Source organism: Squalius cephalus (assembly GCF_949319135.1).
Source record: "Squalius cephalus genome assembly, chromosome: 5".
Lineage (NCBI taxonomy): Eukaryota > Metazoa > Chordata > Actinopteri > Cypriniformes > Leuciscidae > Squalius > Squalius cephalus.
This window is the reverse complement of record NC_137126.1, coordinates 37,843,099-37,857,948: the sequence shown is the minus strand read 5'-3', so window position 1 is coordinate 37,857,948 and position 14,850 is coordinate 37,843,099. Positions and strand designations below refer to the sequence as shown.

General features: G+C 37.5%; 1 protein-coding gene across 4 annotated transcripts in view; it reads left to right on the top strand.

The window, feature by feature from the left end:
* Positions 1-2,243: 2,243 nt before the first annotated feature.
* npas2 (neuronal PAS domain protein 2) overlaps positions 2,244-14,850 on the top strand; it is a 64,510-nt gene continuing 51,903 nt past the window's right edge. For 2 of the 4 annotated variants that reach the window (XM_079870488.1, XM_079870487.1), the window contains exon 1: positions 2,313-2,455. The gene's annotated coding sequence lies outside the window, so the exon portion shown is untranslated. Of the gene's footprint in view, positions 2,456-14,850 lie in introns of all 4 variants that reach the window. The other 2 variants (XM_079870485.1, XM_079870483.1) reach the window with 2 other exon arrangements.

Here is a 14,850-nt window from a genome sequence, read left to right as displayed (position 1 = left end):
GAGACGGTCACATGCTGCAATTAAGGCTCCATTGTAAGTTCATTCTATAGGAAATACATAAAAATAAAAAAATATCATTGTATCATCCAAATGTGTTTTCTAAAGTTTTTGGTCATTTTTAATGCACATTTTGTAAAACCAATAACTCAAAGACCCCCAAAAAATTTGTGGGATAGATATTTTCGCTGCACTAATAATAGCCTTTTTGCCTGTGTTTTAGGTTGATGTTAGTAAGTTTTATAGAAAACAGAGAGGAAAAACTATACCTTTTCCAAACTATATAGTGACGGCAGTGCATCAGAAAATAAGGTTGTAGTAAGAAAGGAAGAAGTTGAAGATCAAGGAGGATAGAAGCAGTGAGGGTGATTGCAGATGAAGAATATAGCCTAATTCATAGATTGTTTTGGAAGTCAGGCATTTTGGTACATTATCCTATGCCAGTTTGGAGGATGTGATCCATACTACAACCAGAGGTCAGGAAAAAGAAGAGTCTTGTTGATTTTCACTTGTGCTACTATAATTGATTTGGAATTCCAAAAAAGAAACAATATTTTTAATGCTTCTTGAAACACTAAGACATGGTTTTACTACTTTCCAGAAGTTTTATCTGAATTCTTGTCAAGTTTTTGACATATATAAATGAAATATAGTAGCACAAGATTAAATGGAATGTTAATAAAGCTTCTTAATTGTTTTTTGATACACTAGACCTTTTCACTACTTTTCAGATAGTGAAAATGCATTTAAAATAGGGGTGTAACGGTTCAAATTACTCACGGTTCGGTTTGTATCACGGCTTTAGGGTCACTGTTTCGATACGGTTTGGTATGTGCTGCGTTGAGAGAAAAAATGACTACTGTCAAATAAAAATAAAGAAAATAAGAACAAATAATCAAACTACAAGCAACACCACAAATAAATACAATACAGCAAAGATACAAATAAAATAAACAGTGCTTTTCAGGTTTCAGGAGCAGTGAGTGATTTCCTTGTCTTTTGTTGTTTGATTGACATTAAAAACAGACAGCAGGAATATTAGGCTGTTGTCACTTTAAAACATTATGCACGGATCTAGGCCTACACTGATACACAGGCGTTGTCTTTCTCGACTCTTTACGTTCACTTAAGACATAACCTACTATGTTTGCTATAGGATACTCGACAAGACAGGCATGTTGACATACCTTTTGTGTGAATTTGTCCGTTCAAGCGAAAGACTTCAAAGAGAACTCAGTATTTGCGCGCTGTCTGAGAAGTGGCTTTCCACATGCACACACAAAACTTTTCACACAGCGCGCGCCACTTCTCTTTCGCATCTTCTTGCTCCTGAATGTTTAAATTGGCATGGCTTAAATTAGTTTATTTTAAACACAGATAGCAACGTGTGCTGTTCAGGTCTCACCTGCGCTCACATGCTATCAACACCCGGGTGATGACTGTGTTAATGACTGGTCATATTAAAGCATACTGCACTCCTATTGAACAAAGTTTGCAAAGAGTGACTGTTTTGTCCACTATTTTTGATCATCGCTGTTGTAACGTATTGGGAAGCCAGAATGCGTATCCATCGACAACATACTTTAACTGAACTCTGTCTGTCTGTTTTACGCATTGTTATTTTCAACAAAACCGTGTATGAGTCATCAGATTAGAGATGAACCGCGGTGCAAGTGAGTGCCGAACCGTGGGTTGAGACAGTAGCATATGGTTCCATTTTTTACCGAGAACTACCCCTAATTTGAATGTGTGTGAAGTTTCCGAAATTTTGCCAAAAATTATTTACCCTTATAGGACTAAAAAACGGTCAAAAGTCAGAAAGATGTAGAAAACTAATCTTGGAAAATGATTTTTAGCCTTAAATATATGTAAAATATAAAGTGATTTGTTTTTTAGCTGTAATTTCATAACTAGTCCCATAGGGTTAACATCGTTCACTCAAATATGAGGTATTTGTAATATTCTACTAAATCTGGCTTTCCTCCGATCTGTAACTCAAGCTCCCCCTTTATTTCCACACGAAGAGCTTGCCTCACAGAAACACGGCCTCCTTAATTCTCCGCCGATGACATTCTCTGGCCGCCGTTCAAGCCGTTTGAGAGAGAGAGAGAGACCGAGAGACCGAGAGACCAGGAGGGCGAGCATGCGCTGCGGTGGGTGTGCGCGCTCCCCTCCGCTGACTCTGGCGAATCCGGTCCAGACACGCCCATTCGCTCCTTTTAAGGTGTGACGACGGCTGATGACGTAAGCGTGAGGTGTGTGCGTTGGAAAATGAACATCAGTGAATGAAAAAAGCGCTCTGGAAGTCACTCATTGCCCACAGAAACGGTGCCGGTTATGTAACTCTATTTCATGTGTACGGCAAGAAAGGCAAAAAACGCTCTCGGTGTGTCTCGTCGCTGGAGATTCCTTGCAACTTTTCTGTTGAAGTCGGGTTCTCATTGCTGCCTCTGATTAGGTGAGTACAGCTGGCTGTTGCTTGGTTTAGTTTGTGAAATTAGAGCACACAAGAAGTGTGTCATTGTGTTAAAGGCGCCCGGTGCAAGCGCCCATAACGGGTTTACCTGGTGCTATGGACATTTTTAGCGTTCAGTTAAAGTTGCAATAGAACGCGAGTGTTTTAATAGCGAGAACTAAGTAGGCTAAATTGGTCTTTCTTGTACTAAGAAAGTGATGTGATGATGTAATGACGTTGTTTCTTAATTGATTAGGACAGTCTCTGTACTTTGTTCATGTACACTTGAAATGACATATATTCCAGGAATGAAGATAGTTACTGTGATATCAGATGGAGGGCAGATTATGCTCTCCGTGAGTCTGCATATACATATTCATTCATTGACAGACCGAGGTGACGTTTCTCTCTTGTGTTTTTAATGGAGGTCAAGAGGAATAGCAAGGTAAAATCTAGTCTAGTATGTTTTCTTTTACCGCTTCTTATGGACTGAAGTCATAAAAAGCTTTGGTGAAACGATGCTGGCATGCCAATTGAAAGTTTGAACGTAATAACCCTCAAAATAAAAGCACTTATGAAAAGATTGCAAGTTATGTAACACATGACTTGAGAATCATGAGCCGGTGGCAGTGACGTCATGCCCTGGATTTCGTTGAGAGGAATAAAAAGTTCACTGCTGACGATGTGTCCGCTGTTACTCGTTCAGTTGTTTTCCTCATTTAAACTCTCTAGTCTCTGGTGATTATTAATAATTTTTGCTCTAAAATGCCCTTTGATCTCTCTTATTTGCTCGTGTGTTGTTAATTTGTTGGTGTTTCTTGTTCTGGAGAAAGTTAACAAATAGACACAAGTTATAAATTATTTGAAGTAGTGGTGGCTTGTTAGATTGTGCTATGAAGGCTTTGCTGTCTGTAGTTGGATACGTCGAGAGTTTTATATAGATATACACTTCTCCGTGACGCGCATGAGCCACAGATGTCTATGCTTGGCAGAGCACGAGAGCAGCTGCCAGTCCTCAACCTAATTGTTTTAATTTTTTGTTCTTTGGTTGCCTGAGTGAATCTCAAGTGACAAGTCATCAAAATAAACCATGAACAAAAAGGTTTATTTTGTTGTACTTTGTTTATGTTTGATAAAGTGTGGGAACTCAAGGAAGGCAGGGTTCACACTTGAACAGCTGTTGCATTGCAAATCATCTTAATTTGTCTAATTAGTTGAACTTAGCATTCCCCTCAGTTGTACAGCATTGGAAAACAATGTAAAGCTCAGAAATATTTTTGTAGGCTAGAAGCTTTTTTTTCTACCCACCCCTCACCCTTCATTTAGGTCCCTCTTGAAGCTAAACAGGGTTGTACCTGGATGGGAGATTTACAGGGAAACTAAGGCAGGTAGTGAGGCCAGCAGATGGTGCTCACCCTGCACTCTGTCCTAATTTAGTGATGGCGACACTATTCTCTTCAGATGAGATGAAATGTTAAAATAAAGTTATGATTCTCTGTGGTCGTAGAAATTCAATTGGAGTTTCTTGAAAAAGAGAAGGGGTGTAAACGCTGCCCAGATTTGCCCATTGGCTGCCTAACTATTACTATATTCACTCTACATCCTCTCCACTGATAGATGGGTGTTCTGGCACCCCATGGCTGCTCTTCACATCATACAGGGGTGCGTTTCCCAAAGCCAACTATAGTCTCAATAGAGTTTAATGGAACTTGCGACCGTAATTGGCTAACAATGCGTTTGGAAAACACACCTCTGCTTGATGCTGCGCTGCTCTGTAGTGATTTGTGAGTGGAAAATGTGCTATAAATGAACAGAACAGTGGAGTGCGAAATGTGGTCACAACATGGGTCGAATTCAAAACTGTTTGTCCTTCTGCACACAAAGCACTTACTTGAAAAATGATGTGCTTATTGATCCAAGAGCTTTTTGAGCAGTGTTTTTTGAAGCAGGTGACAGAACGAAACAAGCATGTGGTCTTTAGGCAAACACGTATAACAGATTCAGATCTCTTGAACAAGAGTATCAGATCCATCAGATGTCCCATTAGATGAAAACCAGTGCAGCTGGTTTCAAAACTCTGAACTTTCACCTCATTCATTCCCTCTCACAAATTTCTCTCAATCCTGGTCCTTCTCGAACAAGAAAAAATGTAGGGCGTAACTTGATTTTGTGCATCGGGAATTGATTTGATGTGAGTGACAGTTTGTCTGCCCTTGCAAACACGAAGAGAAGAGATGTTGTTGAGCAAGAGGGAGGGGAAGATATTTTGATCAAAGATTGTGAAGGCACAGGAATTTTAAGAAAAAAATAATGATATGCACAGATTTATCATTTATAATAAATCCTCCGTATGTAATACTCCATTAAAAAACATGGAATATTTCATAAAAATATTCCATTACAAAACATGCAATTTTCCATATTCCTACATTGTTGTAGATGACATCTTATTGTCACATGTGAATGGGATATTTGACTTGATTTGGGTTTTTTCCCCATTATTATGCCTTGTTCAAAGAGAGGAATTCTGATTACGTGAAAAATATATATTTTTAAAAATGAGAATAAATATACACTTTATTTATTTTAGTGCGTCATGACTGTTTATTTGATCCGTCTGTTGTGAGTGTGTAGGGATGGGAGATTGAAAGATAAAGATTGTGAATCAGCCTGTCATTGCTAATTAAGTTAGCAATCAATTAGACATGTTATGCGCTGATCATCAACCAGTGGTCACTTGATGTAATGAAGTGATATGCTAATTTAGATACAAACATTTGGTAACTTTGCTGTGGCTCACATTAAATTAGACTGTTAGATGTGTGCTAGTAAATTGATTAATGGTCAAGATCAAGAAAAGGATGTTGTTTGCAGTCCTAGAACCTTAAAAAGTGCACTATTTGAGGGGACAGACATTTAGTAATGTCCTAAACATAGTGGGCATTCATATTGCTCTCATTCAACCCCATAATGCACCTCAATCATGAGTCTACAAATACCCATCCACTGTATGCATCAAATTAATTCTGCATGGTGTTCACAACACTTCCAGAGCACTCATTGTCCGTATTCGCTCTCTTGTTTTCATTCATTCATTTAGTGGACTTTAATTAGAGTAATGTAGGGAATAGTGAATGAGTGTATAAAGGGCAATTTCGAATAAAGCCTCTGTGATTCTCCTTTTTCACAAAACTTAGTAGTTTCCTGGCTCTTGATTGGCTCATCTTGAGGTTGTTATTCACTGATTAAGCCATTGTTACCTCATCAGAATAATACAGGTGAATTTTGAAAGGCTTGAGTGTCTTATATGGCTCGCTTTATCTCTTCTATGTTCTATTAACTCGGTTTCTTTGTTCAGTCTTTTATATCTGTTGTGCTGTGTGGGCAGTTAGAAGTGCCCTGTTCTGCTCTAAATGTTAAATGGTTCTGAATAAAGGTTCTCATTAGAAGAAAACCTAATACATTGACTCACGAATAGACCAAAAATGAAAACCTCAGCGGAAACATGGTGTGGTGGGTGCTGAGGGCATGACAGGTACATCCCTTCCGGTGTGAGTGTGTGTGTGAGTGTGTTAGGTAACAGATGACACAGTGGCCACTGCTGGGCTGTTACGGAGCTTTCGCACTGGGGAAACTGGGTTACTGGGGCACGGCCTGCGAGCTTCGCCCCAGCACGCAGGCAAGCATGTCATTGTGACTTGGCAGGCAGAAATGGTAGTGAGCCGCTGCTGCTTTGCCTGAGCACGTTAAGAGAAGCACCGGCCCTTTAAGAGCTCTCAGAGCAGTGGTGAATGTTCAAATCCTGTATCAGATGTACTGCCTTGAGAGCAGAGCATGAAACTGAAAAACTGAGTTGACAGATAAAAATTTGAAAAAAGAAAGGTACTTTGGTTCAAATGAAAGGGAGCGAAAAAAAAATATGGGGAAAAACACCTGTATAATTGCAGAAAGAGAAGCCTGGAGCTTGTATAAAACAATCGGTACCTAACACTTTACAATAAGGTTTCATTAGTTAAATATTTTAGTTAACATGGACTAAGAATGAACAACACTTCTAAAGCATTTATTAATCTTAGTTAATGGTCAGCATTTACTAAAAAAATCAAATGTTGTATTTGTTTTCATTATAATGCACTTTAACTAACACGAACAATCAATGCACAGCTGGATTTTTATTAACTAACATTAACAAAGATCAATAAATACAGTAACACATGTATTGCTCATTGTTAGTTCATGTTAGTTAATACATTAACTAATGTTAACAAATGAGCCTTATACTTTAGTTGTGGCTTGTTTTATAAAAGATACAATGGTTAAGATTAAAGAGATAGTTCACTCAAAGATGGCATTCCAAACCTGTATCCATTTAATTATAATGAATAAATACTTTTTTTATGAAAAACAATCCAAATCATTTGCTTACTAAAAAATATTAAATATTGTATTTATTTACCTGCATGTCATGTCACCAGTATGGAACCATGAACATGTGAATTATTGAAATATTAACTTCAAATCTCAGTGGGCTACTTCAAGTAGGGCTAACTATTTTAAGTCAAAGGGGTTTGGTGGACACAAAAGTTTGGGAATCAGCTAGAACCTGACATCAAAGTGTGATTTCCAGGAAATACATTAATTATAAAAATGTCTTGAATAGTTGTGTAGGCTAATATGTTAACAACAATCTCAATTTGCCCCCTAGTGGCAGTTGTGATGAATTTTCAGTTTGTTTGTGAAGCCTCCTCCTATCTGTACAAGGTGGATTTACAGTTTGACTGTAAACTTATAAAACTGGACCCTGTAAACAGATTGTAAAAGTCATTTTGTCAAGCCTAGATGACTGGTGAAGTGAGATATAGTGCAGTGAAGGCCTTTGATCTAAGCAAGGGCGTAGATTTGGTTTGAACATTGGGGGGGTTGAAGTTTGGGTCTGCATATTTTTCATGTGATCATGGTATAAATATTGGGGGGGTTGTAATGCATAGATTTGAATATTGGGGGGGTTATCTCCCCCCCAACCCCCCCACAAATTACGCCCCTGGATCTAAGGTTACAGTGTGCAAGATTGTTGGAATAGTGACATTGGGGTAATGCTCAAGTGCAACAAACTTCTGTATTCTGTCTAACAGGTCGCATCTCTTTCAGTTTTTTTTGTATGTGCTTTGTATGACCTTATTCACAGCAGTGCGATCTTTGATTTTTAACAGGAATGAAAGCGAGGCTGTGAGGGATAGACATTCATCTCTTTAGTGGGTTGTACTGTTATTTAATGTGTTTTTGGATTGTTCTGCTGACGAAACACTGCAAAAATATATTTCCATGAAATTTATGCAGTCAAAAAACAACAGACAACATGAGCTGTGGAAAATCATAGGGATCTAGGAGCTTTATAAGCTCTTTACAGCGGATGCCATTGAAAACATGGTAAGTCCATTCCTCACAGCCTCGCTTTCATACCTGTCATAGCGCTGCTTTGAATAAGGTCTATTGAGTTTCAGTGTGCTCAAGCAGCTTTACAATAACCATGTTCATATTCACTCAAATCATAATCCATCCGGCCTAAATAGATAGTTTAAGGACACGCCCACTCGGCTACTAAAGGAAATGTAAAATAGCAACCCCCACGTAAATATTATCAAATGACATTTGACATAAAGCCTACAAAACCACTATCTTGAACATTTGTGATGTAGGTTTTTTTAGTAATTAGGTAGACATCAAATTTATGGTTTCCCAGCCATGTATGTTTCTTGAACTCGAGGCAGTTCTGTGCCCGAATGTACCCAGGTTGTATAAGTTTGGCAGATAAATTCAGTGTAAATGATATCTGCAAGGTTGTGAAGCATAGTTTGAGGGCAGTACTGTTCTTGAACTACTGTCACAACCACAACACAGTTAAACACTGGGGTCTTCAATTATCTGCCTCTTTCATTTCCTTTTTTGCATATTTTATATATTTTACACAAATATTCTTTCTAATAGAATATTTTAATCTAAAGAAATGTCATGTGCCTTTTCCCTTCTCATTCCATTTTGTTTCTTCAGTGCTCTGTTCTTCCTCTCACTCTAATCAGTTAGAGACTATCTAATCAATTCCTCCATTCATGCTTCACAAACACTTTGAGGCATCACTTACATTTCCTTTCTTTTATCTTCACTCTCATTTACATCCTCTAACTCATTCATTCCTATTGGTAAATGCTAACCTTTGTCAAGAGGCAGGCACGAGGCCTTGAGCACGCCAGCTTTTTGTGCTGTTGTGGGGGAAATATCTGCTCAATACGGCAGAATTAAACATGGTTAAATGAGAATACTACACAAATATTGTTAGAAAACTTAGGATATTTAAAATATGCAAAAGATGGAGTGTGTAGAACTTGGTTGTGAGGTAGACTGTATGTATATATGTCATTGTCTGCTCCATATCATCTCGAAAAACACTTTTTAGCACATTTTCTGAATGTTTTATATACTGTTTACACATTGAGTAAAAGTAGTAAGTAAAAGCAGCAATTTAACAAAAACTAAATATACAATAAAATAAATAAAGCTGCTCTCTCACTGATAAGCCTCTCAGAGTCGTTATGTGCCTGTTAACTTTACATAGGGTGCGTTTACACAAAAATGATGTAGTAAAAACAGGGAACTTCGTCAAAATGATCCCCTTTCACACAGATCCGGGAAAATAATTGAAAACTATACATTATTCATGAATCATTAGTTGGCGAGGTCACTTTGTAATGAAATACTATAGACTGAACACTAATACGTATATGCATGATGTCACCATTTTCACAAATTTGCGTTTTTGTAGTTTACATGGAGACAATAGCGGTATCGTTTTCAAAAATGTGCACTTTGCAACTCGATTTAAATGTTGGGTTTTCATGTTTTATGGGGACTTTCCATAGACGTAATGGTTTTTATACTGTACAACACACACACACACACACGCACAAAATAGTTGAATTTTTCCATTCAGGGATTGCTTGTAATTTGCCATGTACTTTCTGTAAACAGCCTTTTCAGGGCTTTACACCAGTTAAATGACGCAAAGACTGATTGAGAGCTTGATAAGAAATCTACAGTAGTTTAAGCCTGCGGCATTCTCTTCAATTTCAGTGAAAGAGCAAAGCAGCCTTAAACTGCGTTCAGATATACAGGGTTTGCTAATCTGTAGAAGTTCACTTCATTTGATTTAAATCTGTTTGTTTAGAGTACCCTGCACTTCATCAGACGCAATCGCGCAGATTAGTTTCAGGTGTGATGTCTGGGGATGTCCCAATCAAGTTTTTTTTGTGCCCCCGATATGATCCGAGTCCTTGAATATTGGGCATCTGCTGATATTGAGTCCAGATCCGCTACTTCTATATTCCTAGTGCTTAGTACACACTTCACTGAAATCAATCCAATGTATACAGGGATATTTATTTGTAACATTATAAATGTCTTTTACTGTCCCTTTTGAGCAATTTAATGCATCCTTGCTGGATAAAAGTATCAATTAAAGTAACTTACTGACCCCAATCTTTTGAATAGTTGTGTATGCTACAGTTTGGATTCCCAGTTAAAACGGCTGAATGCACAGGACACTGTTGGGTGATTGGAACATACCCTTAGTCTAAAACTCTAATTTCGAACATAGTCATCGCTATACTTCGACATTATCGCCTCTCTCTATCGGGGTAATAAATGAGACATGAAGGTTAAAAGCTGGTGCTGAATATACTTTGAAAAAGCCGATTTACACAACCACCTCCGGCCATGATTATAAATTCTCTGATGAGAAGAAAGCTCATTGATAAAGTGCGCTGCTGCAAGGCCAGAATCATGCTCAGAATATCTCCGTTGTGCCTCATTAGTTTCAGTATGCTTGTGTGTTTGACCCACATTTGTTATTTACAGTGATCATATCAAAGTGCAGAGCCAGCAAAGAGCAGGATGTGTCACGGATTTGGAATTAGGACACTACTACCACCATCAGCCACGTTAATATTTTGCATTACTCACTTAATATTGGACATGAATGCTTTTTTGTTCGCTGGAAATGTTAAGTTACATTTACTGTAGGTAGCATTCTGGGTGTTTATTTATCCAGATCGTGTATGGTTTACCTTTTATCAACGTTCATCACTGGAATCGTGGCCAACTCATTAAAAACGTGACTTCTTGTTGCTTTACTTTTGTTGCTTTTAATGTCATTTTAGTGTTTATTGTGTGTATGTATGCTTGTACTATGAGTTTGTAGCTCTGCACAATGTCAGTGTCACAGGGAAAGGGGGCATGACGCACTAAATGGAAATGCATTGTGATTATCATGTGAGAATTGCATCCAGCAATTTTATTTAGCCATGAGAGGCATGTGCCAGAGAACTCTCAAAGGCATTCAAGGTTTAAAGGATTCTCAATGGCCATTTGCAAAAGTCACTGGCAACTCATGCAGGTCTTTAAGCAAACCATAAATATTATGGGAAAATTTCAAATGTCCTAGATTCAAGTTGAAGATTGTAATGCAGAAACGTTTGGGATTTGTCATTTTCTAAATGGAGAGATTTACAGTAATAATAAAATTATGAAATCATTAGTTTCTCGCTCAAAGCTATCATATGGCTTTAGAAGAGCTGATATAGTGAATAAGTAACATGAACTACTTAAACATTGTTCAAAAGTGTGGGGTTTGAAAGATTATTTTTATGTTTTTGAAAGAAGTCTATTTGATTAAAATCATAATATTTCATATTTAAATACATAATAATAATATATTTATTTATTATTTAGTAAAATCAGTAATATTGCGATATATATTTACAGTTTAAAATAACTGTTTTCTATTTTAATAAATCTTAATGTTTTTGTTTTTTTTAAATATATTTTCAGCATCATTACTCCAGTCTTCAGTGTCACATGACAGAAATCATTATAACGCTGATTTGGTGCTCAAGAAACAATTCATCTTATCATTGTTGCTGCTTTATATTTCTGTGGAATATTTTTATTATACTTTTTTCAGTGTTCTTTGATGGATAGAAAGTTCAGTAGAACAGCATTTATTTAAAATATAAATCTTTTGTAACAGTATAAATGTCTTTACTGTTACTTTTGATCAATTTAATGCTCCTTATGAATAAAAGTGTTAATTTAACTGACCCCACACATTTGAACACTAGTGTATGGTTGTTTTTTGTCCTTGACTTTACTTTCTTTGTATGTAAAAGAGCAGTGTAAACATTCTAACATCTCTTTTTGTGTTTGATGGAGAAAACCATGCCGTACAGGTTTGAGGGGAGTAAATGTGGACCAAAAACCAAGTCCACCTCCAGATTTCAGAGCACTTTGGGGATGTGAGCTGGTGTCGGGGCAGATAAGTCTCTCTGAGTGCGGATTTAATGGCCGTAGAAGGTCTCGTGGGGCAGGAGCAGCTGTGCTGTGCTTCATGAGTACGTTAAGCGAGTGGAAGTATGCTGCACATGACTGTAGAGGGAATGTCTGGTATTCATGTCGCTCTCTGTAACCTTCTAATGGTGACATACGCAATGTTCAGCGCATGATTATATAACTGCTCGTACAGACGTCATTCTCTGCTCAAATGCCTCTCTCCCCACATCCCTCCTCCTCTCTCCTTTATGCGCTCTCTTTCTCTTTTCCTCTAGGTCTCTTTCTCTTTCTATGTCTCCCCCCCTTTTCCCCCAGCCTAAGTTTTTCTCCTTTTTATGCAATTTGCCAATGGGTGCATGATTAAGGAGCAAATAAATTTCCCTCTGTTTTTTTTGTACGTCTCCCTTCTGGAGATACAAGTGTGTGGGTTTGTTTGAGCGTGCTGTCTCAGAGATACTTTAGGTAAACCTTTTTGATATAAAACATTGGGCCTCATTCACCATTCACCATCCGAAGAAATGTGTTCTTAAACCCCACTTACGCACTTTTTATGAAGATTCTGACATTCACTAATGTTTTCTTATCTTGGATTTGTTCTTAGCTAAGAGCAAAATCTATGCACGCTCAAGAGCAGAGCTCTCTTACGCACATTTGAGTGATGACAGTTTGCTCCAAATAATTGGTTACTGCATTTTATTTAATTCTACAGTCGTTTACAATGATAGTATTTTACTGTAATGTATTTCTGATCATTTGTTGAAAAAAAAAAAAATCATAGTATGCAAAGAAACACTAACACTGCAATTTACAATCAGCAATTAAGCTGATTAAATCAAATATTATGCCTCGTTTGGCATTTACCTGTTGCAGTAGAATTTCTATTTCAGAATTACTGAAGTTCTTTTTTCGTTTGGTGATCGGTGGACCACCACCGTCTCTGCGTCTTTTGGACATTCACCAACTTTTCTTGCACACGGCCCTGAAGTGTCATGTCCTTATATGGGAATTTGCGGGGCGTTTTCTTATGCTAATTAGGAATAACTGGCACACACTTTCAATTACGAAGACGTGGGATTCATCAATCTATAAGAACACAGGTGCGAACAATTCTGTTGCTTAAGAACATGTCATGAATCCGACGTAGACTTTTCTTAGGAAGTTTATTAAGTTCAAAGGAAGATATTGGTGAATGAGGCCAATTGTCTTATGAGCAATCGTCAGAGTGATGCAGTGTGAGGTCGGATGGAGGCAAACAGGAAACCTTAAGGGGATCATATCGTGAGGATCAAATGTTCTGTGATGTTTTGAGATAGAATAGCTTTATGTGCTTAGTCTAAGTACCCTCTCAGACCAAAAGAACCATTTTACTGAAATCAAACTGACAGAAAAAATTACTTGGAAAAAATGTCATGAAAAACAAAACAAAAAACTTTAATAGAATTCTAAGTGGAAAAAAGTTATGATAAAAATATGACCCATTTAAGCAGACTGATCTCCAGCTGTGATTAAGTCTCTAAGTCTCTCTCTCCTCTCTCTACACACACACACACACACACACACACACACACACACACACACACACACACACACACACACACACACACACACACAGTTTGAGTATAAGGAATGGAATGAGATTGTGAATAAACGGAATTAAGTCTGAGTATTGTTTAAAAAATGTCATGAAAAACAAAACAAAAAACTTTAATAGAATTCTAAGTGGAAAAAAGTTATGATAAAAATATGACCCATTTAAGCAGACTGATCTCCAGCTGTGATTAAGTCTCTCTCTCTCTCTCTCTCTCTCTCTCTCTCGCTCTCTCTCTCGCTCTCTCTCTCGCTCTCTCTCTCTCTCTCTCTACACATACACATACACACACACACACGTGCGCACACACATATAGTTTGAGTATAAGGAATGGAATGAGATTGTGAATAAACGGAATTAAGTCTGAGTATTGTTTAAAATATCAGAATATATGGAATAAAACCTGAGAATATTTAAAAGGAAAGTCTGAATAAATAGATTGAAACATATGAAATCTGACGTCATTAAAGTGTCATCTTGTGTTTTTCATGTGTGATTGTTCCATACAGATACTTTAAGTGAGTCTGCAAGAAATCTAGTAGCAGCAATCCAAAATAATGACTAGCTATTAATACCCTGCAATGCATGTATGAGACAAAATACTGGTAACCATATTCAATACCGTTCTACCAATGTAGAAATTCATTCAGACTGAATGCGGTGAACTTTACTGCTTATCAGGCAAAAATGAATACAGAAAGAAACATGCCTTCCACCTCACAGGAACCATCCACAGCAGCCCCAATATACAAGTGATACAGAATGTGCACCCATACCATTCACTTGAATATCAGCTTCTACCTAGAGTGTTATTTCAGCCAACATTTCCATAAGAGATTCGTAAATTCCTTCGAGAATGGTCCAGAATGTTCTTTCAGCAACATTTTGTTGAACATGAATTGTATATTCAGAGTTCCATTCCATATACTCAAACTTCATATTATCAGTGCAAAAATGTCCTGAACGGCATGCCATTTTGTGTGTGTGTGTTTGTGTGTGTGTGTGTGTGTGTGTGTGTGTGTGTTTATATACATTTTGTCCATGCATGGATGACTATTTCAGGTTAAGACCTCTTTTAATCCATGCATTTTCATGGGCTTGAGTGGGGTCTTGTTCCGTAAGCATAAGTGTTTATTTATCCAGGTTTCTAGGTTAGTCCTATTCTTACCACTGCTTAGAACATCAGAGTCTGTTCAGGTTAAAACTATTACTGTCCACGCTGGGCTTAATTCCATTACAGTTCATCTGTTTGGTGGGGTGCTGGTTGTGCATTGGGCTTTTTTTTTGTATGTTACATTTTATGGCTGAGTCATGGAAATTCTGCACCATCGCCAAAGTGTCCACCATTTGTGAAAACTATTGTGTTTTCATGTGCATTAAGTGAATCTTTTGCAGTAAAAATAAATAATTATGTCAATTAAATGAAACTATC